Here is a 25,787-nt window from a genome sequence, read left to right as displayed (position 1 = left end):
TGCACAGTCTTGCAAGCTATGTGTTGTGGGTCCACAATCATCAACTCCCTCAAGCATGAGGCTTCTACTACTCTGGTGATACACAATATTTATTTCCAATCATTTCTAATCTTTCATAAGCTGTTTACACTTTAGTTGTCTTTAAAGGGAGGAAAAGCAGGGAAGGCAATAGCAGGCTTCTCCCATGACAGTTTCTTTTGCAGTCAAGACATTCAAGGAGAGTTATATTGTGGGAGGATTTTTTAACCTTCAGTAACAAGGCTTAATTAGAGATCAAGAACAAATGTTATAGCACAGAAGAGGCACCTCTGAACGCTCATTCTTATCAGGCTTTTGTTCCAATTAAGCTGGTTAACAAGGGATGTAAAAGCATTTGCATCTGAAGTATACTCAAAGACTTCAGATAGCGATTACAATTTTAAATTTTACTTGAGCTAAAAATATCTGAGTAAGTGGGACCTTTTGAAGATCAGATGCATTTGTGAAAAAACGTTGAGGAACCTGTACAGCTCTTAGCTCATTAAAATAGATCAGCGCTGCAAGGAACAAGCTCTACTGAAACCTAAGAACAAATTTCTGATTATTTAAGAAAATATGAATGAAATTTGAAATTCTAAAAAAGCCTTCATAAATGGGAAAGGAAGCCTGGTTTTGCTCTCACAGTTCCAGTTCTGTTCAGGTCACAAGGGTGCAAATTTACTCACAGACATAGTTGAATAACTACAATAACACAGTATTTTGAAGGGGGGATACACCCCATCTCCCCAGCCCCACTGACTTCAACAGAAAGAAGATAAGGATTCAGAGGCGCCCATTTTAGATCAAGAAAGGATAAGCAACAAAAGGTGCAACCTTGCAATACCCCACATTGACTACACTCCAGTAAGGAGCATAGCTATGTGCAGACAGGTAAAGCGAAGGAAGAGACAGAGTTTTCCTTTGCTAGCACATTCCAAAATACTGTAACAGCAACAGATTATTTTTCCATTGCAGAAAAACACAGTAGCATCTAATCCTCTAGTTGTTCTCTGATGTACCACGGTTTGATTCCTGGCAAAGAAAAAGTCTTGCCTTACAAGTCCAGATGGTAGGACAGAGGAAAAAACCCTCCAAACAGTATAAACATAAACATTAAGGAAAGTCCTTGTGATTTTGCTGACACCCAAAAAAAAAACAACCTCAATATTTCCCAAGCGAAATACTGATTTCCCAAGAGAATACTGAAATACTGATACTTCATATGAGACCTTACATTTCACAAGGAAAGTATATGACATGATTCCTTTAATTGATTATTTTACATAAGCATCCAGGTAAAGTTAAAAATGCTATTTTCTAGCTATGAAAAATCTGCACAGGAAAAGCATACATGGCTGCACGAGTTAGCACAGCCACTCTTTTTCAATGAGCTTTACATGCAAAAGGGACAAGATACTTTTCAGAATTTGTAGCTATAATTTTTCTGTGACTAAATTCACTCCTGTTTGTTGCACAGAGGACACATATAAAAGGGAAGCCAGTTTCAGGAGGTTTTGTTTTGTATCAGTTTTTCCCAGATCTCTAGAATTAGCCTGAAGGATCCTTTCAGAGAGCAAGTAAATATATATAAAATATTAGGACAAGACTGCAATGCAAAAAGGATGTTAAATTGCTCATCCAGGGAGATGACATAACAAATACTGACATAATTTCCAAGCAGCAAAGCAAAACTAGGTCAAATCACATTGACCTATCTAACATAATAAGCCTTTTTTTTTCCCAGATTTTTACAATGTAGACCATGTCTGCAGGCATTAATGTCCCCTGTTATCAATGTGTAGTGTTGTCACTCTGCTTTAATGTCTTATCACCATATTGTGTTAATTAGACCAAAACAATACAGTGCACTTTTGAACTGCTTAACTCCCAGTTTGAAATCTCTGCCTAAACTATAATTCTGAGGTTATCCAGTTAGAAATGAAGTAATTAACTCTTTACAGTCACTTCTTACAACAGGTGTTACTAAGGCTGGTGGAATAGCACAACTCTGCAGACAGGTCAAAATTTAAACTTCATAAATTGAGTATTATTTGTCAAAAGCAATGTCTGCATAGCTAGCATATGTCAGCAAGCAATGTGCACACTGATTTTGATGCCACTTAACGCAAGGCAGAACCCAGGCATACACACTGTCCTGAGCACCTCACGGACAAATCTGGTCTGTGCTTGACCATCGCATACTCCTGCCCAAGAGCTTTACCCATTTGCAGTGCTTTGAAAGGGACAGTCCTTTTCCTTGCTCAGGGCAGCCTTCCCTTCCCCTGCTCTGATCATTCCTCTGCACATCAGATTTACAGCACGCGTATTTGTCAGTGGGACTAACAGAGTTGTGTAGGTTTCTGCCTACAGCCTCTCACGACTCCCACAAGAACAAAAACATGAGAAGTGAGAGCGATATGTCTGTATCCCTGCCTCCAGAGCTGAGGTGGGACCAGAGAACAGGCTGAGAGCTTGAGGGCCCAGCTACACCCAGGGAGCTGGAGCTAGCCAGGAAGGAGAAAAAAAGCTGAGGCAGGAGACAGTGGCAGACTATGGTGGTCCACAAAGTAAAAGCTGTCAATAGAGTTTACATCTTCCTGCAGCATACATAGATTTTACAATAACAGAGTAATCTTAGGGGGAAAATACCAATAGATTTTAAAGATAAACCCCCTCCAACACTTTTGAAGCTTGCTTGGTGATGAAGAGTACCTTGCAACTGAGATGATGGCTGTGTTTATGACAAAATGGCTGGATTTGGCAACTCCAAATCTAAACATACATGTGTGTGTATATATATATATGTCTAAATGTGTAGTGTTTCTCTTTTTCTTTCTTTTTTTTTTTTTTTTAATGTCTCTACCTCTCAGGAATAAAAAACATTAAAAAAACCATTAAAAAAACCACAAAACAAACCAAATTCTAAAAATGACAAAAAAAAAAAAGAGAGGGATCATATTTCTACATGAGACAAGTACTGAAAAAGGAATTTTTCTGAGAACCATTTTGCCATAAAATACTGATTCCTCAGCATTTTTTTGGAAGAAAACAGTCTCAGCTAAGATTCTAACTTAAAAAAAAAAGGGGGGGGGAGAGATCCCAGAGATGAGAGGAGGAGGGGAGTGTCTCATCTGAGCGAGTTCTCTCTTCAACTAAGTAGTGCATCGGCTCACCAGTATCACAGAGTCCAACCTACCACTCTGGGGGGAGGTGTCTCTCTGAGCTCTTGCTGCAGCTGTTCAGTAATTAAATACCTGCAGACCCAAAGAGCCAAGTTAATGCCATTAGTCATGGGCACCTGCTCTGGGTGCAGGGGTGCCGAAGGGAGGTGGTGGGTGGTGCCACAGGCCTGCAGGTGCATGGGCAGCACAATGCAGCTGGGGTTCTGTGTGATGGGAAGCTGTTGGCACCTCCAGAGGTATGAGAAATACGTCAGCCTCCCCACCCCAAAACGTGGAGCGACTGCCATAGCATGTCACCAGCTCCTTTCTGGGGGCATGAAATATCCCTCCATAAACATTTTCATTACAGTTTATCACACTACAATGAAAATATCCTATCAGCCCTGTGGATCTCCTCATTTACTGTCCCACTAAGCCAGGAATAAAAGCTTGGACTCTCTTTTGTTTGTTTTACTATCTTAAAATTGTTCTTGCTCCCAGCTATCTCAACACTTATGCAATCAAAAAAGTTTTACCATACTTCAGGGCCAAACAAACATCGCCTCTTTGCCAGTATTTTGTCCTCCCACATCCCCCTGGGAAGATATAAATAATAATGATAAACAACCATGACATGACAACAAATAGGAAAAAATTTTAAAGAATTTAGAGCTATTTTTATTGTTTAGAAAAGAGATCAAAATCAGCTTCCTACCCTTCAGCGCCTTTTCCATCTTTCAGACAGGGTGGATTCTGCACTGCAAGCCAGGGATCTCAGGGATATACACAAATTCCTTACAGCTTGCTAAAGCATTACAAGCTCTAAGCTGCATGACTGTAATAAAAGACTGCAAACCCAAGAACTGCCTGAGGAATGGAGTACCCTAAGCAGCCTGATATTCAGTTCAAACAAACTCCGGCACACATTCAAAAGGCCAGTCACATAGTTGTATGTGAATACAGATCTGCTCCTTTCATCTCAGTCTTCACCCACAGCCAAATCGTTTCTCCAAATGCTGAAGCATTTGCTGAGCTGATCCCCTGAGCATTTACCACCGCCAGCATCTCGTTCCCAGCAGTTCATTTTCCTCAAGCCCAGGCTCCAGCAGACCCCTTACCTCTGGTGTTACTCTGTGGTGGGACTCTGAGGTCTGACAACTTTTTGCAGAGCTCAGAAGCTGTTGAAGCCCTCCGTGCCTCCAGCTGCCTCCCTGTCCCTCCCCAGTGGGGAAGTCCTGGCATAAGGCAAGGGTGGGAAGATGGCAGCCAGCACAGCAGAGTGCCGGGCAGGCGGGAGGGAAAGAGCCGGAGACAGATCGCATCAAAGGTAGGAGGCCTGGTGGGGATCAGAGAGAGGGAGATACACATCTAAATAATTCAGGCACTAATAAAAGCTTTAGGTTGGGTTCTGTTCAAGACGTGAGATGAAACTGAATTTCAATGCGTTTCAGGTTGCCATCAATGTGGAGTGCGGTGTTACTTAATAACCCGACACTGACAAACCAACATTATTTTAAGAGTATTCCATATAAAGTTAATGAGGAAACTGGCTATGCCTGGCTTTGTATTTTTATAGCTTTAAGTTGAAATTCTATCATGGGAAGATTTTGAGAACTTCAAGTCTGACCTCTACAGGCAGGCTGCTGAAATAGGTACAGTATCTTTTGATCACAGATTGTACACAGGACGTTTAGAAATTGGAGAAAGATAATGGATCATCAAGTAACATACAGAACATCTAGTTATCATCATTGCATCTCTAAAGCCTCTTTTAAAAACACTGTTATCTGTAGCATCATCTGTGGTAATTTGTATCCTACAAATGTTTTCTTGTAAAATGTACAGACAGTGCAGCAACACCAGAAAAAGCACATACAGCATGAACGTTTTTTACATTCAAAAGTGTTACGGGGTTTTGCTTCTGCTTTTTATTATCCCTCCCCCTTCCTCCCCAATCTTCCATATGATCTACTCTTTCAGAGCTACAGAAATAAATGTTACTTTGAAACCGATAACATCCACTTGCGTTTTGCAAAACTGATGTTTTTAAATGCCCTGATTGGTGCCACCTTTTTCTAATCAGAACCAACCACTCTAACAAACTACCCTTTGTCCGGGGATCCCATCCCCTCTGTTCCCACCAACCTACAGCACATGTTGCTATAGCTACCCTGCATGTCTATTTACCACACAAGTGATCAAAGCGAGCAGACAACACACATACACACACACACACACAAAAACCCTCTCCAGGCTTCCTACCGAGCAATGTCCAGCCACTAATTAACTGATACACTCCCAGCCTCTGGACTCTGTACACTTCTTTATTTGGCACGGTACACACACAAAAAAGCAGCATTCTCTGAGATGCTCATTCTTCCCTTACAGACCAAACAAACAACAAAACATCCCAGGATGAACTTTAAAAGAGAATTTCCGTAAGCAAGGCTAAGGATTACAGCACTCCAGGGTAAGAATACAGCTTTTCTAGTGAGGAACACATTAAGGGTTTTAAAAGGTATGCAAAAAAAAATAGGAAATAAGAAACACATGCTAAGAACTTAAACAGCTGTAAGAAAACGGGATGATTTTGAATTTTGCATGTGTTTTGCACTGAAATTGCATGCAGCATTTATTCACTTGGTGAATTACATGCACACTAAAAGTTATATGACTACTGTCATGCTAAGTAATTGTATTGACTCAATGTGCCTTAAACCCACAGTTTTTCATTTTTAGGTAGCCTGTCAGTTACCAGTCATTCTATTGAACCTCTTTAAGTGACAAAGGGTGCAACTCTACCTCGATCATGGTCAATGGGACTTCAATAGAGGCCAAAATAAGGATTTGCATTGTTGTCAATGACACTTCCGTGAGCTGCACTTCAGGGACATGTTGTGGGTAAAAGTGAGTGAAAATGCAGTACTAAAATTAATCAAACATTTGATTTTCTGTGAAGTAGGCTTAGGGAACTTAAAACAGAGCCCACAGTGCCCTCTCTAGTTCTGCAGCAAACTCAGGGAATCCAACCACTTAACTGTGTCCAGCCACACAAAACCACCTCTTTACCACATGAAGACCAAGTATCTTCTCAGGAGTTTCCATCACTTGCAAGCTTCCTTACTTAGGAATTGCTTTTTAAGTAATAAAATACACCAAGTACTCTGCAAAGCAGAAACTGTGTTACCTGCAATGTGTTTCTTCTTAACAGGTTATTTAGGTTTTTTTGTCTTGCAACCATGTTAGATACCTTTAAAAAAATTGTACTTCTGCTTCCTAACACTAGTCTTACAGCATGCTAGCATACCCAAATGGGCATATTTCCTGTGGATGCTTAAACTTTTACAGGTAAACGGTGACCAGTGTACTTTCCCAGATGTCACATGCACAGAAGTAGGATCGAAATTTTCCCATTTTGGTTACTGGAGCTTATATGTGAGATCATTCCATCAGCCAGCAAGGAGACACCTCTTGCTGAGGTTTTTAATAATTACCTAAAAATGACTGCTTCTTTATACAGTCTCATTTACAAATCTCAGCACAATATTTACAACAACTTCTGTTACCTGCTAGAGAGTATTGGCCTGGCAAAGTGTTAAAGTAGATTGAATCTTCTCAACTCAACAGGCTGCGTATTACATTTCTACAGTACTTCTTGCGCTTCTATTGGGGAAATCAGTGCATTTGTCTTGCTATGTGGTGTTGTTCAGCACCTGTGGGCTGTCATCAGCATAATATATGGTTTCATTCCAACACCCGCAACACAGTGCCTGCATGATGGTTAACTCTGCAACCCCGAATTAAGATATAGGTCTTACCAACAGCTTCTCAAAGTAGAAGCATTCACTCCCAGAGTCTGGTAAGAGGAAGGAGTTAACCCACAACCTCCCTGCCTTAGAGCCAGCTGGTCTAAGGATTAGAAAGGGAGCGCTGAGGAAGGGCAAGGGGAAACAACAGGACAGGGAGGGAGGGAGGATTGCAAGGTGGAAGAGTGGGTTAAAAAAAGCTCTCCGTTTCTTTGGAAAGGAGGGCCATAAAAAGGCCAACAGATAAGTCGCCTCCTGCATGTTCCTCTTTCCCACAACAATTTCAAACTAGAAACAGGAGCAAGAGCTCCAGCTGCACATGACTTTCCTGTTCCTAAGTGTCTGCCCTAATGAATTTCTTAAACATTTCGTACAGTTAGTTCATACCTCATCACCACCTTCAGGTCCCACTAAAACATGAAGTCTGCTGCCAGGGGCTAACGCAACCCTCCCTTGACCACCTCCCCTGGGTTTTGTCCCTGGGGCCCTAGCAGCACACATGGACTTTCCCTGTCAAACAGCAAATATTTGTGCACAACACAACCACGAAACCAGGAGTAATACTTCTACATTGTTCACTTGGCACGGGGGAGAGAAACCTCGCTCACAGGGGCAGGTGTTTAAACAAGCTCTGGCAGCGCTTCAGCTGCTGCTTCCCCCCCTCCCAAAATCCCTCGGGCAGGGGGTGGGAGGGGGGAGATGCAGGGAGGCCCGGACCCCTCGCTGAGCTCCGGCAGGGGGAGGAGGGGAGGCACGCACCTACAAGGACGGGACAGGCCCTGCAGGAATAAGCCCGCCTGTGCCTGCACCTTTTTTTAGGCTGGAATGTCTCTCCTCCTTCTCTCTTAGAGGGGGGGAGAGAGTGCGTGTGCGCATTAGCTTTTCTCCTTTTTCTCTATTCTGACTTACTTGCCTTGCTCTTTCAACCCACCATCTATGAATCTTCATTACCCGTGAAGCCCTATTCTTTAGGTAGAAATATTTCAGGAGAGTAAAGTGCAGGTTTCACAGAGCCTTTTACTTTTTATTACTGCCATCCTGAAACATTCCTGCTTCTTTCTCATTCCTCATTGGCAACCCCCTGTGCCAAAGTACCCTCTTGTGGGGATAATGATTTCTGATGACTACATGCACCCAACTGAGCAACCTGAGTATATAAAATGCCCTTCATTTTGCTTCACAAGGACAAGAATTGCCCTCTATCTTTGAAGAGCTATAAAAGTATTTTGTTTTTTTTAGCTAGTGGAAAAAGAAATACCTTTCCTTCTCCCATCACCTATATCCTCTCTTTCTTCACTCTTCCCTATCTCCTGTAACTTATAGAAAACTGATGTAAGGAAGCTGAGATTTCCCACCATAGTTTCAAAAAGCAAGCAGAAAACAAATGGTCCATTTGCACTACAGGTGCAAAATCCTCACACATGCTTTCCCTGGACATGCACTATATAAGTCCCACTGAGAGCTGAATGAGTAACACCCACACAAAAAAACCCAGAAAACTTCTCATTTCCTCATATTTACTCATTGCCTACCTAGAAAATAACATATGAAGTGCAAGTTTCAGAAGTGGACTGGCAAGGCTTTTTAAACTGGGACAAATCTCTGATTCAGTCTTAAGATACAGCCCAGCCAGTTTTCCTTGCTGCCACAAGGCTCTTCTAACCATACATTGTTGTTGTAAAACTATGCACAGTGAGAATCAAAATAATTTTGCCACTGTGCTTTTTAACTAGGAGAGTGAGAATAAATGCTCCTTTTGTCTCCTCAGGAGAACAGAAGTCTTAAAAAAAAAAAAACCAAAACCAAAATACCAAAAAACCCAAACAAACAAAAAGCCCCCCAAAACCCCAACAAACCTCATTTGAATAATCTTGGGGGGGGGGGGGGAGGAATCCCTAAAAAACCCATCTTAGAGGACTTTTGTGAGACAGCTTGAAACTACTACATTTTAAAACAATCAAAAGATTAAAGCCCCGACAGGCAGGGAACTCATGCAGAGCTGTTTAATAAATTATCCCTGGGCTGAATTATTGGCATATTTAGGCTTATAACACAGCAAGTTCTTTCCTTTCTCATGTCACAAACAGGGCTGCAAGACAGCCTGCACAATGCATTTAAAGCATGGCAAACTGGAGTTGATTTACATCCCTCACAAACCACTCTCATGCTCCATACATACCCAGAACCGCACAATGACCTGCATGGCATTGCTGCCGACCAGAAGTAGGCAAACCCTCCCCAAATGGTACTGCCTGGGGGTCTGCGAGGCTGCAGCTCCTTACCTGCGTCATGGTGAGATTCCCATCATCCATCCAGCCGGTAAGGGGCTGCTCACACCACGCTGCTGTCGGCAGGGCAGAAATCCATCAAGTTCCCCACTGTAAGTGAGTTTCCCTCCCTCCTCGTCTTTCCTCCCTATTATTTCCCCTCCACCTTTTTATCCTTTGCTGGGGGGGAAGTCTTCTTAAGACAATGTCAAGTTTCCCAACCTTCCTTCCCCAGCCTATTAAAAGTCAGGAGCGGGGAGGCAACTGTCCGCCTGGCTCTTATTTCAAACCACAGCCCAGGGATGCAGTAGTTGGTTGAATTGGGCCATGAAATAGCCTCGCCAATCAGGAGGAAGGGGAGGGAGGCAGAACACATAAAGGCTGCCTACATGAGGATTAGGAAAGCTTTCAAGGATTTAAAAGACTGAAAGCAGCTGGAAACAGTGTCTAGGGCTACAAAGAGGGAAGTTAATTTGCGGTGTAAGAGATTATTCCCATTCTCATCTAACTGCTCTGGGTCTGCTTAAAGCTTAACAGGCTCCCAGGACTTCGGCAAGAAAATGTAAACGTCCGGTTGAAACTAGCGAAACATTAGCATGATGCAGAAACCCTTCACAGACGCCCGGTGAAGTGGAAACGTCCCCTGCGAGTCGGAGCCACATGAGCTCCAGAAGCACTGATTTCCTCATGTCAGATTGAAAAGTAAATTACATAAGGACACGAGCAGGAAGTAGTAAAATACAGTCTGCCATTTACATCAAGAGCAAGTGCCTGGCTGCCGGAAGGAACAGAAGTGCATGTGTGAATCCACAGACTTTGGAAATGGTTTGTTGCAAAGCTTTTTTTGTCTTGGTGGTAAATAGTTTAATCATCCTTAGCATTAGTCTGGTGTCTGCTTTCCCTTCTTTAGGGAGGACAATTTCCTCATTCCTGAAGCTTAGTTCCTTGTGCAAGGTAACACTGGACCCCAAGTGCAACTTTAAAGAAAAAACAGCAATAGATTATTTTATTTTCAGTTTAGATTTTAACAAGATCAGCTTCTATCTGCTGCCCCTCGGTGGCTTTCATGAAAATAAACGAACAGGCAAAAAGAAAAATCCCAGAGCTGAAGTGTGATCACTGAGTTACACCTTTCTTGAGTTAAAACAAAAGTGTGGAGAAATATAAACCTGCAAACTCATACCTCCAAAGTCTTTGCCTCTAACAATATCGGTTCAAAAGCTTGTAGTCTCTCTGTTCCACTCTAAATGGAAATCTGCCTTTTGATCTTAGGGAACAATCAGGCAAATCTGATGTCTGAAAAACAGCGTTGATATCTTGGCTTTGCTTCTGCAAGGGCTTTATCTACCAACGTGAAAAGTAGTCACTATCCATAAAAATTCCTATCAGTACAAGAAATCTTACTGAATTGAGCTGCAGAAAAAAAATGTTACAATGATGTGCTGCCAAGATTTTAATTAAAGGCTTCCTAAAATATATTTCCTTTTAACTTATGATAAGCTTTAGCACTGGCTATGTCACAGGGAAAGGAAGAAAAGATCTGAAAAATATATTCATTTGATTTCCCATTTAAAGACAATAATTATTTTTTCTCACAAGTGCAACCAAGAAAAGAGTTTGCATAATATTGGCACTGTCTAGCTCAGAGGCAAGGCAGGGATGGAGGGAAAACTTGACTTAAAGTACTATTGCACTTAATCCAAGGCTGACTGTGCTCTTGTCTGGTCTATTTTTTCAGGTGGAAGGACCAGTTACGTGTTTTAACATACAACACAAACCAAGTATCTCTAGGGCTCAGCAGAGCACACTGCATCAGGGTAAGACAGGCCATTCATACCAGCCAATGCGGAGACAACTTAGTGGTCCTCCAGTGACCGTCTAGTCCTCCACACTTGCGATCTAGTCCTCCACACTTGCGTAACAGCTCAAAGCAGCTGCAAAGCACGGTGTGAGGTACATTAAGAGCACTTAACAAGAAGATTTGTCCTCCTTGTTCCCCAAACATAGTTCACTAGATACGTCACTGGAAATTAATATGTGATATGCGAAGTTCTTTTACTGTAGTTAAACGCAGGAGAATTCTCTCCAGGATGCATTCAAAGGAAGCAGAAAAATGTTTTTCTAAAGTTTCTTGACCCTCAGGGATAAAATTCCCTGGTGAAGGTGATATAGCAAAAGATGCAAAATTTACAAAATTAGTAAGGATTCTACAGAATTCACCCCAAAATCTTGTATTTGGTTTCAGGGCTTTAAGAAGGGGATTCTGAGGACAGTTTCAAAATTTCATGTGGAAACACAGCAAGACTCAGTAAGAACTACGATGTTATAAGGATAACGTATAAATATTACATATTTATAAATAAATAAAATGTAAGGCCATGTTGGACAGGACTTCGAGCAACCTAGTCTAGTGGAAGCTGTCCCTGCCTGTGGCAGGCAGGGTAGAACTAAATGATCTTTAAGGTCCCTTCCAAACCATTCTATGATTCTATGATAAATGAACTTTTCTGGAAATACACATCTTTTCATATACAACATGGACTCTTTATGGGATGGAATGGGAATTGCACTTTTTCTGAAAACTTAGCAAAATGTGGCATCAAAAAATAAGCTAATTCTATAGGATGAAACCTCATTTTTAGTGGTAACAAAAGAAAAAATAAAATCAATGACACATGTTCAGGGTGGCGTGCAGACTACTTTTTTACTGGAATAACCAAGTGTCACAGCCTCCATTATAATTCTGCCATTCAATTTCCACGTTTGAGGAATACAAACTGTGCTCGACCCAAACGGTAGCAGTACTGTCACATGCGGTGGATTCAGAAAACTGGGTTCTGCACTCAATTACTTAAGGTCTTTTGAGTGGCATGAAAGGAAGAGAAGGGGCCCATATTTGAACTGGTTTTGAAGGTAGTCAGCATCCAAAGACACAATGGTACAGCTAGATGTGAGGAAGTGGAATTGGCACTTGGGATGCACGAAAAGTCAGGTGCTGGATTTTTACACCTTCCTCTGAATTTCCAGTTTCACATCAATAATCCATGTGTACGTGTGTGCATGAGAAAGTCATACAGTCTTTAGGGAAATTAAAGAAGATTCTGTCCCTGAAGAAGGAACCTTTTACAGTCTGTTCAGTGAAAACCTACAGAGGTAAGGGCAGCCAGAAGAGGTGGTATCAGATGTAAGTTCAAGCATCACTGGGAGCAAAGATCTGTATAAATGAGACCAAAGTCACAGCTGGAAGCCTGATAGGTTTAGAGAATTCTTACAGAATTAATTCAAGTTAAAAGAAAAATGGCCACGAGTACACCAAACTTCAGCAGTTTTACATTCTGTGAACTCCAATTATCAGTAGCAGTGGTCAGATCCCCCTTATCAAACCTCAGTCCAACCTGCCCTCAGAGTTCCGAGTTACTTCAGCAGACACAGAAGTACCTGAGTAGCTCTGACCTTGCTGTTCCCTGCAGGCGTCTGCCACACTCCTTATCATACATCAAGCACCTCCCAGGCAAAAAGGGCAGCTCTCTACCTAGCTTCACCTCTCCGGCACCATGTTGTCCCATTCACTAAAGCAGAGGCAAGGCTGAATACCTTTAGCTGGGCTTCCATTACAAGCAGCACTGACGAGCAAGAACTTCAGTATAGTCCATGCTGTTCTGCTCCCAACCTGGCAAAAGCAGTTATAAGGTACTTGTGAGTGGTCAGGGTGTTGGGTGCTAACTCACAATCCTGCCTCATAGTGCTACTTTAGATAAAGAGGTAAATTTAGCCTGTGTCCTTAGCTGGCTTAACGCTCCGAAAAGCTTTGAGAGTTCCTGTGAACATGCAGCAAAACCCACCACCATGTAATACCAGTTACAAATCATACATTATATACAAATATCACATATTTTTAGTAAAACATATTAAATTGGGTGTCATATGTTCTTTGTCAGCATGTCAACTCATTCTGGAAAAGTTTAGCTGAGTTTAGTGGGATAAGGCTTAGTTCGGTGCTCATCAGTGCATCAGACAAGTTTGAAGGTTTTCAGTTGTGTCAAGGTAAGAACAACAATCTTGATACCAAAAATTTAGCACTGTTCCAAAATTTTAAACTTCTGCTTTTTCTGATCTGTTAACTAAACCTTCCATAATTTGCTTATTTCCAATAAATTACCAAACACAGGAACAATTTTGAACTGGTGGGCCAAATGTGAAGCACCCTAATGTGGAATTACTCATTCACTGGAGTTCTTTTGATGTAATACAATTTTACGCAGTCCAGACCAAGCTAGGTCTTTGCCAGTTGCAGAGAGATTGCAGAACGGGAAGTAGAGAAAAGGACCTTCTCTCATTAGCTGAATTCCAGCTGCCATGGAAATACTTCTGGGCCCACAGAATTCAATATATGTTAAAGATAGAACCACCACTCTTGTCTTCTTACAGAGCTGTGCCAAATAGGGACAGACCAGACCCCAGGATCTGATTATACTGTAGGAGCGAAAGAGTTGCAGCAGGGAAAAATACAACCTAGCACATAGGTTAGAAAGAAACAAACTTAGATTGAAAATCAACATCTTCAGGTATGAAGTCAATCACAATATATTACCTTTAATTTGCAATATAGATAACTGATAGAGACGTGTTGGGGTGGAGGTTTTTTGGTTTTTATTAAATAAGCAGCTAAACTGTTGCACTTTGAGAGGAAAAGTTATAATTCACACCCACACTATTGGTGTTGAAATTAATGTCTAATGTTTTTTATAGTCCCTCCCTTGGCAGTTTCAAATTGGCACCTGCAGGAAGAGCAGGATGTCCAGAATACAAAATACTGTTTAATAACCCCAGATAACATTAATGTGTGTATATATATATATATATATAATTCAAGGCAACACAGGAATATAAAAATAACCTCTAGGAAAATTGGCACAAAATATGAGGTTGCAAAATGAAGACAAATTTCTGAGAAGACAGTAGAAAAAATGAAAAAAATCTGAAATAATGTTACTATGAAAACCTGTTCTCAAGATGTGAAAGTATCACACAATGATTTTAAAATGTATAGTTAATATTTGTGAGTATAAGAATGTGCAGAATTGGATCTCACAAAGCCGTACTTAACTGCTTTTATCAACATCGTTGCAGCGAACACAATGAAGATAAACTAATTACCCTGGCAGAGTATCTGACTCATGGCTATCTAAATGAACACACATTTTCCAACAGAAGTTTAAAAATAAGACCAGCAACGTCAGACAGCCTTAAATTTACAAATATGTACTGAAAGCCACTGCACAAAGAAGTCCTTAAGGCAGACCTTTGGGACATTCATTGCCTTTCAAGCAAGATTACTCACCCTTTTGGCAGGCTATCACTAAAACAGGCAAAAGTTAGAAAGATCAGAGATCAGAGCATCCTGCAGTCCTCTTGGTGGAGTGGTCCTTAGATGACCATTTGCCCTCATCTGGTTATTTACAGCATCTTTCAAACTGTTCTCATCTCACCTGGGGCTGCACCAGCAGCAGGCAAGAGAGAAGGGAAATGTCTCCAGGACAACCTCTTCCTCCATCACTTATGCAATTTAAGTATCCCACAGCTCAGGCAGACAGAAAGACGGTTAAAAAAAATAAGATCCATCTGCACTTGCCTTAATGACAACACTGACTGGACTTTTGGATTAAGATATTTTAATCACAAGAAAAATATCTGCTGGATTTCATTTTATCACATTTGCTATGAGGCAGAAACTTGATCTGCTAGGCAGAACAGGTTGGTGCACATTCATGTGTAATAAATTAGTGATAAGAGGACTCTGACAATCTAATCCAAAATTATATGGAAGTATAGTAAGTTAAAAAGACTGAAAGGATTCTATAAGGCTGCAGAGTTTCTAAAACATCTGTTCTCTAGTATGTGTAAGTGCAGAATTAAATGGAAATTGTAATTAGTTTGCCATTGTTTCTCCACTTTATTTCCTAGGGTTTTTACAATTAGTTGATATTTCAGTGATAATTATACCCCATTGCTCTTAAAAGTAATAGGTAATAGTTAAATGGCACATTTTTTTTCTTAATATTCCAGTCCTAAGAAGCCTCCATGAAAACAAGAACGACAAAGTAATAAAACAAGAATTGCCTTACATTTCTGTAACCCTTACTAGCATAGAAAAAGAGTAACTTTATTTCATTGCATTTTGTATCAACTGGTATTTAGCAACTGATTGCAAAAATCAGTCATATGCTGACTCAAGCTAAGCAAAGAAAGATTCAGGCAAAGAGCAAAAGTTGTATAATATATATCTTTTACAGCCAAACATCAAGCAGCATTTGTCAAAATCAATACCATTCTGCTATGCCAGGACTTATATCCAAACATATGATCACACTGATTCAGTGAAGAGTCATCTGGCCACAGTTTCACTGAAACAAGCTAAAACATAAACTGATAAATGGTAACCTGAAGCAAGCAGGTACCTATTCTAGCTCACATTATCTGCCTGTTAGCTCATACTGTCAAACAGTGCAAATCCCTGCTTTCCAAATGAAACCTCCTAACCACAGGCATAAAAAAAAAAAAAAAAAAAAAAAAAAAAATTCTCACAATTAGGCCATTCTGCTCTAAAAGAGAGTTTTTCTTCAACCAGCAGATTAGATATACCATATGCCATGCAGAAGCCTGTGCTAGAAGTGAGAAACTGTAAGCACTGTCAGGACTATGCCATGTCCAGAAAGAATTACAGAGAGATCTGCTGTGTGTTGCAAAACTTTCCAAGACAGAAGAAATGCGGGCATAATAATGTCTTTTCAACCTCCCGGCTGAGGCAAGGCATTAATGTGGAAAACTGGAATATTTTTGCACCATTTTTTCTTCTCCACATTGCTTGTTCTCAGAAAACATCTGGTATTTCAAAGTTCCACTGTATTTCCCCGGAATGACACCACACAGCTTTGGTTACACTGAGGTTAAAATGGAGTTCAGGCATCCCTCTACAAATCCCATGAAGAAAACTGCCACCGGAGGGACAACTAACCTATATTTCACTGATTTGGCATCAGAAGTTTCAGCTCAGACCAACAGAGCCAAAGTTGTCTAAAAGTTCAAGTCAGACTAAAACCTTTTGTTTCATTTTTCTAGGCGGAAAAAAATCGTTAACAATCTGCATTTTCTTGTGAAACCTATTTTTGTGAGAAAATTTTTTTTTGAAGTTGAACCTCCCCAAGAATATTCTGGTAGGGAATTCTCATGTATCTCTTCTCTTCAGTGCCCCAGCTAACCATGCCAGCTGCCTGCCATATGGAAATAAGGCTACTGTGAAACAGGCAACCTCTTGGGACAGGAGATGTCTGTCAGCTATAGGGTCACATGGAAACATTGTGAAGTAAAGTGACTCAGGGATGTATCTTAAACAGTATACAATATTGATACAATACAAACCGCACCTGTAAACTACTTGTGCGGCTATGGGCAAGGCGTTTCATCTCCTCCATTTTAATTCTCAAACTGTAGTGAAGCTGCCTCTATTTTCCTGTGAATAAAGGAGAGAATAAGCCTATAAATACTAAACCATCTTTAAACATTATTGTAATCAGGGCAGCAGAGGCTCTTCCATAAGCAGGAATGGAAGACACAAAAAGACTAATTTTTGTAGACGCGACTACAAGTTTCTGGGCTATATGTAAGTAGCCAGAGTGGAAAAGTCAGTATTAATCAGACAACACAACAAGTAGGCTACTGAAATTACATTTAGAAAAATGTGTGCATGCATGTGAATGTGTAAGAGAAATATATTCAAATACTTCATGTAAAAATATACGTATATGTTTGGACTTTTTCCATGAAAAAAAAGAAGTCTTAAGGTTGTCTTCCTTACAACTGTATTTCACTAGGCACGATACCAATGGGCTAGGATACCCTAGCCAATTCTACCAGGATTGCAATGTTCGTGGTGAGATGAGGTCTGCAGGGGCTGGGGAATGACAACAAAAAGCCTAAAGCAAACCTGAAGTCCTTAGACTCTGCCCAGGAAAACCTCTTTATACAACTGAGAATTTGCTAATGTATGCGACTCATGATTTGACTCACAAGCTTTTGGAGTTCACTGGAGTTACCATCAAGGTCAGACTACCTGCAAAATATTGAATTACTGTCCCTTCCCACTGCTTCAGCAAGAGGCTTTTGGTACTGACTATGTAATATATTTATGCGGGAAGTTTTACACACAAAAAAAAAAAAAAAATAAAAATCACATTCTTCTAATTTTAAATGAGAAAAACAGGCAAAGAATTTAGAAGAAAATCAAAAGACCCTTCTTATCAGAGGATTTTAAATTAAGTAGTTCAAGGATGTGCTCACATACCACAAAGCATTAGTCGCAACAGTAAAATAAGAGACAGTTTCAGAGAGTCTTCCCTATCACATTAATGCTTTTTCTCACCAGGAGCATTGCTTAAAATTATTTATGTCTACACCAGCTAAAGAAGGGTTGAAATGGTATACTTATAAATTGGCCCATTGGGAGGACTGCCCTGGGAGGACTGGTCTGGTCAGGTCCCACCCTTCTATCTATGCCAAGTAGCCCTTTTTTAACCTTTAAACCATTTTCAGATGGCACTTTTATGAGCCACTGTACCTCGTTCCTTGTAATTACAGGCATACATAGTGTAGGTTTATCAGTTTCCAAAAGAATTTTTACTTTATTTAGCTCACATTTCCATATGTGTCCCCTCTTCAGGCCTCCCTGGCACTGGCAATAAAAAACGAGTGCAAAGATAATGTACTTCTCCAGGTTCCAGGCAAAACAGTTTTATAATCCCATCTTTTGATTCTTATTTTATAGGCTACCCTCATAAAAACCACTAAGCACCCCCCCCAAAAAAAAACCCCAAAAAAAAACCCCCCAAAAAAACCCACCCGAAAACCCCAAACAACCAACAAAACCAACAGCCTGGTCCATGAAAACTGTATTTTCATAGCTGGCATTAAACTTTTTCATGAAGATACTCAGAAAATCTACTGAAGCAACTCAAAAAAATCTGATTTGAGCAACACTTGTGGCATATGAGGCCCAGCACAGAAATAAAATGCTCACTACTAGGCCTCAATTTTTGCATGTCTTATTTCCATAGCTTATTATTAGCCTGCATTTGTCACATAAATGCTGAAATTTGCAGATATTGCCCAGTGTGTCCTATTCCATGAGCACACATGTTTATTTACAGGGAGAGTCAACCATTCTAACCCCTGCCTGCAACACACTCTCCAACATCATTATTTTGCACCAATAGCAGGAAAAAAAACCCAAACCAAACCCAGAAGTAGCTGCTACTGCACATTACTCCAAGACAGAAGGTTAATGCACGCCTTCTAAGCTATTTCATATAGATTTTGATCCCTAGGGCCACACTTTGTCTCACATGCTCATTTTCTCCCTCTTGTTCCAACATCTTCCTTAGCTCTTTCTTATTTTGCTGTAATACACTATGAAATTGCAATGATATGCAAAGGTCCTAACTCCCATTTCATAAGGGCTTTTTTTTTTTCACACCTCTTGGGTACCAAGGAGGTCCTTTGTGTCAATGGATACGGGGAGTAATGTCCTCATAATCCTGTCAGCTCCAGCCACCCACATTTTCAGTGGTCTCAGTTTCCCATCTACCACCTGCAATTAACAGTGAAGAACTTTGTACTGCACAGTGCTGCAGACCAAAATTACATGTGGAGATCCCTCAGCACACACAGAGGAATTAGGCTGAGTTGTGCAGCCACGATGCCCTACTACCAAATCACATGGCAGTCGCTGACTTTGCTACTCTTCTTCTACATGCATACTCGGGAGTGGAAGCCTATCTACACGATATAGTGCACTTTGCACCAAAGTGAGAGAAAGAAGAATCATGTTGAAGATTCAAAGTGAAAGACTTTCGTGATTTAAACACAGTTTCCATATACCTTTTATCAAAGGAACTCTGAATTCACTGGGATCTTCAGATAACTAATAACCACCTGCCTAAGTAGTTTATAGACTGGGAAAATCAAGCCCACCACACAAAAAGGACAAAGCTCAGAGTCCTTCAGGAAAAGGTGATGACATTTCAGCAGGGGACCTCTGCAGGCTATCCCGGCATCCTTTGCTTTAAGGCTGCAGGGCACAGAAAAATTCACTTGCCATATCCACATTTTAGACTTCAGAAGCATAAAGCTCTGACCACCTGCAGCTTTGAAGCTGAAAAGGAAGGGAGAGCACCTGAAATGCAAAGTCTAAAATGGCAGAAGCTGTCAATACAGACAGAAAGATCATTATTGTTACAGCTTTACGTTACTCATAAGCCTGCAGATAGAGTATGTGCACAACTGCCTTTGTAAATTGGTAACTGCTTCAAGGGAGGGATCTGCACTTACCTCATTATTTTGGGGCCTTCCTGTGAGTTCCCATGTTCAACCCTTTGGGAAACCACTAAAGCCTTCAGACCACTTGAGGACAGTTATGGGCATTCTGTGGGCGAGGAATAATGTGTGTCCACCACCCTGCTTGCTCCAGTGACTCTTTGCACCCATTAATCTTTCACTTTTGAGAAATAAAACTGATATATAAATAAATAGAGCAGAAAGAAAAAGCAGGTAATAGACAGGGGAATCATGAATCTCAAGCATTTTTACACATTTACCTTTCAGCAGCTCTCTCCAAGAGATATTATCATCAGCATTTTACAAATATTAGCAAGGTATTTGGTACATAGTTCATTAAGATGTTGCAGTGTCTCAAACAGGTGATAAGGGGTTGCTATGGTTACTATATTCTCTTAAGCTGAATACTAAATAGGTTCACAAGATACGTATTTTTACTTGTTATGTAAAATATTAGTCACCCAGCTGGCATTTACTTGTGCACCCCTTTGATTTCGTCAAGGACTTTCAGCTTCATCTTTCAAATAAAGTGGATTTTGGTACTGTTTAGAAAAAGGAGAGGTCATTAACCATTCTCCTCCTTCAGAAAAGGGGACAAGTTAGGTAGCTCATTATCTCGCTTGTTTATAATTAAATTGAAAAATGACTGCTCTACTGTACTGGAATTGTGAGTGCTTTTATTTCAGAGGATTTAATGAGTCATGGAAACATGTTTACAAGGCAACAAGACCACACTACACAAAGAACTCAACTTTAACATGGCAACAGACCATATAGCTTTTAATGGCCTGAACCCTTTGTGTCACATTCAGACGCAGTCCTGAGATTGTCCCGTCACCAACATTTGATCCAATGTTTCTTTCAGACAAGTTACCTTTTTGCCAGTGGACCTGAAGGTGATATTTAGAAAGTCTATTATCAGGTAAGCAAATTGGGAGAAAAATGTGTCACATCAAATCATAACAATTTAAGAAGATATTACTCATGGGCATATGCTTTCAAATGCTTTCATGCCCTGCCTACTCAGAAGGGCAGGTTGAAAGGAATTACTGCAAAGACATCAAATTTGGTATTTTTATCCCTGTCTGTTCCCTCTGTGAAGCAACTATATTAAAGTTTTATCATGCTTGCTGCTTTTAATTTTACCTTGTTTCTTAAGATATACAGAATGTAAACAAATATAGAGTTCTTCAATTTTTATTATGATCAAAACACCACCGTTTGGCTTTCTTTGGGACACTGTGACTGTTATATACCTGTAACGTTCTTTTGGAAATTTTCACTGTCATCGGCTGTAGTCATAGGGCGGAATCCTGCTACTATGGAACTCATTTGCAGTGGTAATGACACCATTTTTACTGAGCTCAATGCGACTGGGATTCCATCCATGTGCCTCAATAACTCAATTGCGATCAGGAGAAAAAAAAAGATTCCAAGTGTCAAATTACTTGGATATATTTGAACACCTGTTAGTATAGTATACTAGTGTTAGGAATCAGTTCAGTTTTGAGAAAGATTAAGCAAGAGCAAATGTGCTTGCAACTTCCAGATCCACTTTCACAGCTTGTACCCAAAGAGATTCCTGGGAAATTGATTAGTATTTCGCAGTCTGAGGAAGCAAATTTTTATAGCAGGACTGAGCAACAGGGTAGGAACTTGTGGAGGATAATATATTGAGCAGATCTAAGCACTAACTAGGCACTTACCTTACATATTTTGAAGTGCAGTATGTTGCATATTTCTAGAACCAAAAATGGACATAACATATTGTTCTTGCAAGGTGTTACCATGTTAACAACTAGAGCACCTTCTGTTAAAACGATTAATATGTGGCTTATCACTTCATAAAAGCTTGAAAACACAATGCAAGAACAATAAGCACATGTGATACACATGAAGTCAATCTGCAAACACAATAAGAAGCATTCAGCAAGAAGCATTTTTGTGCTGTACTTTGCAGAGGTGAAATTGTCATGTTTGTTCTACAATTGCCACTTTTGTTATCCACAGAATAACCCGTCCATACTTACTCTGTTTTTGGGTTCCCTTCTGAAGTGCAAGGATGTCTTTTTTTGCCTACTCGTTTCTCAGCACACATGAACCTGACATGCAAAGTTTGAAGGTGATAGTGAAGTTGAACACTAGAAGTCTTAGCAATTTTAAGGAAATCTGTTCCCAAACCCTCTGCCTACCCTGCTAACCCTCTGTTTACCAAGTAGATATAATCTATCATACTGATGCTGTCACTGGTTTCGGTATTTAGGTACCTGTGCCAGAATACAGTGATGATTACAGAATAAGTGACGATTTTAGGAATATGCATGAAAAAGTGGATGGGTGATAAATGAGGAGACAGAAGTGGGAAAAGAAAGACCCATAAGTCTTCCACGCAAATATGCACGTCTCTTTAAAATAGAATAATAAACTCATGAATACACAAAACCTGAAAAAGCCATCAGAAAACCAGAAAGAGACACTGCTCAGGAAAACACCTGCCCCCCCTCCAACTTTTCTCATATACATCTAAGAAGGGGGGAAGAAAGCCCTGCAGCTGCCTTGCTTTGCCTTCTTTCCTTACCCTGGGCACTGCCCTCCACCCTGCCCTTGTAACCACGGAGAATTTGCAAGCTTTAATGTCAAGTAGCTTAGAAAATGGTGTCCCTTCAGGGTAGCTGTGACACTGGTTTCTTGTAGGAACTGCCCAAGCTTTCTATTTGAGGGAAAAGCTATAGTTCTGTAGTTTCGGTGGCTTTTCAACTGATCTTTGGATCCAAGTTTATCAATATTAAAATAAATTTAAATAACCATGTACTGCAGGCAGCTCTATTGCTCCTTGCTGATAATGCCATCTACAACACTGTAAGGTATATTCCTCTTCTTCCTGATGTATGACATGAACTTTAGTTCTAAACCTTTCCAATGCATAAAGTTGATTTTTACATCCAAAAAGAAGACAGCATAAGTTTCAAACTTTTTTTTCCTAGTTTGAATGATTGTAAAGGAATTGCTGCATACCAGGAATATACTATATTATACTTTATGCCTCAGCACTACTACTATCATCAAGTCTCTATGCTGTAAAATCTCTGTAATTACAGTCTTAAAAGCCCACAAAAGTCTGCATACTTGAAATTTGTGATATGTTTTCTCCCAGCATATGCTTAGCCCCTTTGGACAAAAGAATTTTTGTTAAGGACCAGCTTTCTTGCTTGTGAAAATATGCTGAAACCACTGAACTCTGACCATTAAAGCAGTGTGCATTCCACATTAGCCTATGGCAACAGGATATCCCGATAGTCAGCATAAAGGGGATAAAAACACCAGAAAATAAACCTCAGAAGAACTCAAACTGTTCCACTTAAAGTATGTGGATGTCAATCTGTCTTGCTCATTTTCATATTCCTTCTGTCTTTCCTGATTTAACACTTTTTTTTTTTTTTTTTAACTTCAGAACAGGTACCCAGCAAACCCAAACACTGATTTTTTTGTGTCAAACAACACAGTTTTCAATGTCATGTCCACACAGGTGAGAAATGAGTTCAATACCAGGGCAGCTATCTTCAGATATAATGACTTCGTGGAAACAATATTATTTTTTTAATTTCTACATCCTCCAAGATTCATGCAAAAACTAGATTTCTTCATAATGAGATGAACTTGTATCCCTCTCTGCACTCACAGGTTTCTGTTCCTTATTTCTTCCTAGATGCATGGATAGTAAATATTAGAGAATTCCGGCATAAATCCCACGATTTCCCCCTTTGTGAATAATCAGTTTCATACTATTTGTGGGTGTGAACAGGATGAGTCCTTACCTCTGTGCTCAGAAAACATGTAGATCTAGAATTAATATCCAAGCGTAAACTCTTTTTGGAGATAAATTTTATTCATTTTACAAAAAATGAAAAAAAAGCAATATAACTTAACCTTCAGACTGAGCTTCCTCTCCAAGCTCATCTATTAATAGTATTTCCTTCCAGGAATTCCTTTATCTTAACTTAATGAATTCTTCCTCTTACTCATGCTTCCTTTATTTTAGAGGCAGTTGATGAAACTGCATTTGCCATAATAATTCAGCAGAACATCAGCAGCCTTGTGAAAGATATCGACACTTGTGAAGAGGGTAGGACGAGAAGAGCATCCTGCCACCCCTATCTGTGTCCAAGAGCAGTGGTGTTGACAAATGGCTAGCTGACATCTTATTCTTCTTCTTTTCAATCTCATAAAAAAGACCTCTCAAAGGAGAACAAGTTTTATTCAGCTGGGGCTTTACTATTTCTCTATTTCATAGGCCCTGGCATTAATACAATATTGTGGTGATTTAACCTAGGAGTGTGGGAATTACCCAAGGGATGTGCTTATTTTTCTAACAAAAGTTCAGGCATGCCATTATTAGAATCTATGGTATGTCATCAGTGTCAAAGGCCAAATAGTTTTAAATAATTTCTTGAAATGTTCAGGAATCAAGTATATCCTGAATCTGATGAGTCTCTGTTCTCACTCTTGCCATTCACATGCATATGGGGGGGTTGTGCTGCAGAAAGATTTCATCTTGCCAGTATGCTCCTGAACAATCCCAGTGCAACTGTTTTGATAGCATGCTCAGGTTCTCACCACGACAAACACGTATTTCAGAGAGCAGACTAACCTCATCAGTGGGCGTTTCTCAAGGCTACGTTTCTGCCTGTACAAAGGATGGACATGGGAGCTTGAAGTCAACTCATTTTAGAGGCCAGTTTCCACTGCACATGGCTCCTTGCACACATAAGCATATCTGGCAGTTTAGTACCTCAATAAGACTCAGCCAACTGGCTGAGCATGTCACCAAGAACACACAAAGACAACATCCAGAGGATATTAACGCAAATTCCTTTAAACAACTATGTCAACGGGTTATGGATAGATCAAGGAGAAAAGGTGCTTCTGAGCACTCACAAGATCTGTTTCTGAAAGCATTGTAGATCTACAACATCACTCTGACAGCTGTATCTTAACAGCTCTATGCTTCTTCACAGGGTTTTGTACTGAGCTTTCTCTTTTGCTTTTATGAACAAAGAGAGTGACCAAACCAAAAAGAAACACCAAGAGAAGTAGCCCTTCTTTCATTTAAAACTGACAATAGATTTTTCAACCAAATTTTCTTCTTATCTTTGTCATAAGTGTGATTAATAGAAAGTACTAGTGATGAATGCATGACACTTCACAGAAATCAAGAGGTAAGACAGTGAAAAATCAAGTCCAAACCTTTTGTTTCATAAGGAAAGGGTTAGGTAATACAATTATTTCATTAGAAACAGTGGCCATCTGTTATGCTTTGTAGAAAGACTGGCAAACAATGTTAAAAACATCCATTACATGCAACAAAGAAGAAAACATGTTTATTTAGCAAATGTTAATGTTTCTGAAAGATGTTTGATTAGAGTTTGGAATTTATCAGCATTTGCTAGAGCTCAGCCTAGAGGACAAGCATCATCAATACACATTGTCAACAGGCATTAGCAAACAGTCCCATCTCCATTTGAAAAAACAGTGATTCAGCTCTTCCAACCACAATACTAGGTGCAGAATCCTCCACAAAACATATGTGCTTTTTTTACATCATCGTCCGAGAGACATCTTATAGCACCTCCGTGGTCTGCTAGTAATGGCTTTTTTCCCTGTGTGGTATGAAGTTACAGACAAAAAAAGAAAAGGCCATTAGAAACAGAAAGACAGGGGGCCTTCCCAGCAGAAACATAAGGCTTTAAACTTTCACAGGTAAACTTTATACAGAAAGAAAGACTAATGTGATTATTCAGAAGAAAACTGAAACAGTTTGTTGATAAAAAAGACAATGTTAAGAAGCATGTAGCACATGTGCAAAACTGAAAGTAAGCCAGTGTTTCTGTTTGATTGGGTGGTTGCTTCTCAACATACATATAAATACTTCTAACAAAAGAGAACAGTGGAGCTTGCCTGTTGCTGCTGTGACTGCCAGATGTCATCATAGATACTCTAATGGAAAAGAAAGAACGATGCTAAATTGTAAATTGAGATTTCCTGTGAACTTTGATTTGAAGTCAGCCCAATAACAGAAGAAGGAAATACACTGCTTTCTTCAGCCCCGCCATAAAAATAGCTACCCACCAGTCCTGTTTTTTGTACTG

The 25,787-nt window shown here is 40.1% G+C and overlaps 1 protein-coding gene across 3 annotated transcripts in view; it reads right to left on the bottom strand.

The window, feature by feature from the left end:
• The window catches only part of MID1 (midline 1), a 265,230-nt gene that overhangs the window by 158,706 nt on the left and 80,737 nt on the right, over positions 1–25,787 (bottom strand). The window contains exon 1 of one of the 3 annotated variants that reach the window (XM_030476899.2): positions 9,268–9,550. The exons of 1 other annotated variant lie outside the window; for it this stretch is intronic. The gene's annotated coding sequence lies outside the window, so the exon portion shown is untranslated. Of the gene's footprint in view, positions 1–4,297; positions 4,464–9,267; positions 9,551–25,787 lie in introns of those variants that run through there. One more of the 3 variants, XM_030476900.1, reaches the window with a different exon arrangement.

Source organism: Strigops habroptila, chromosome 2 (assembly GCF_004027225.2).
Source record: "Strigops habroptila isolate Jane chromosome 2, bStrHab1.2.pri, whole genome shotgun sequence".
Taxonomy (NCBI): Eukaryota; Metazoa; Chordata; class Aves; order Psittaciformes; family Psittacidae; genus Strigops; species Strigops habroptila.
Note: the sequence above shows the minus strand (reverse complement) of the source record. Positions and strands in the feature narration are given on the sequence as shown.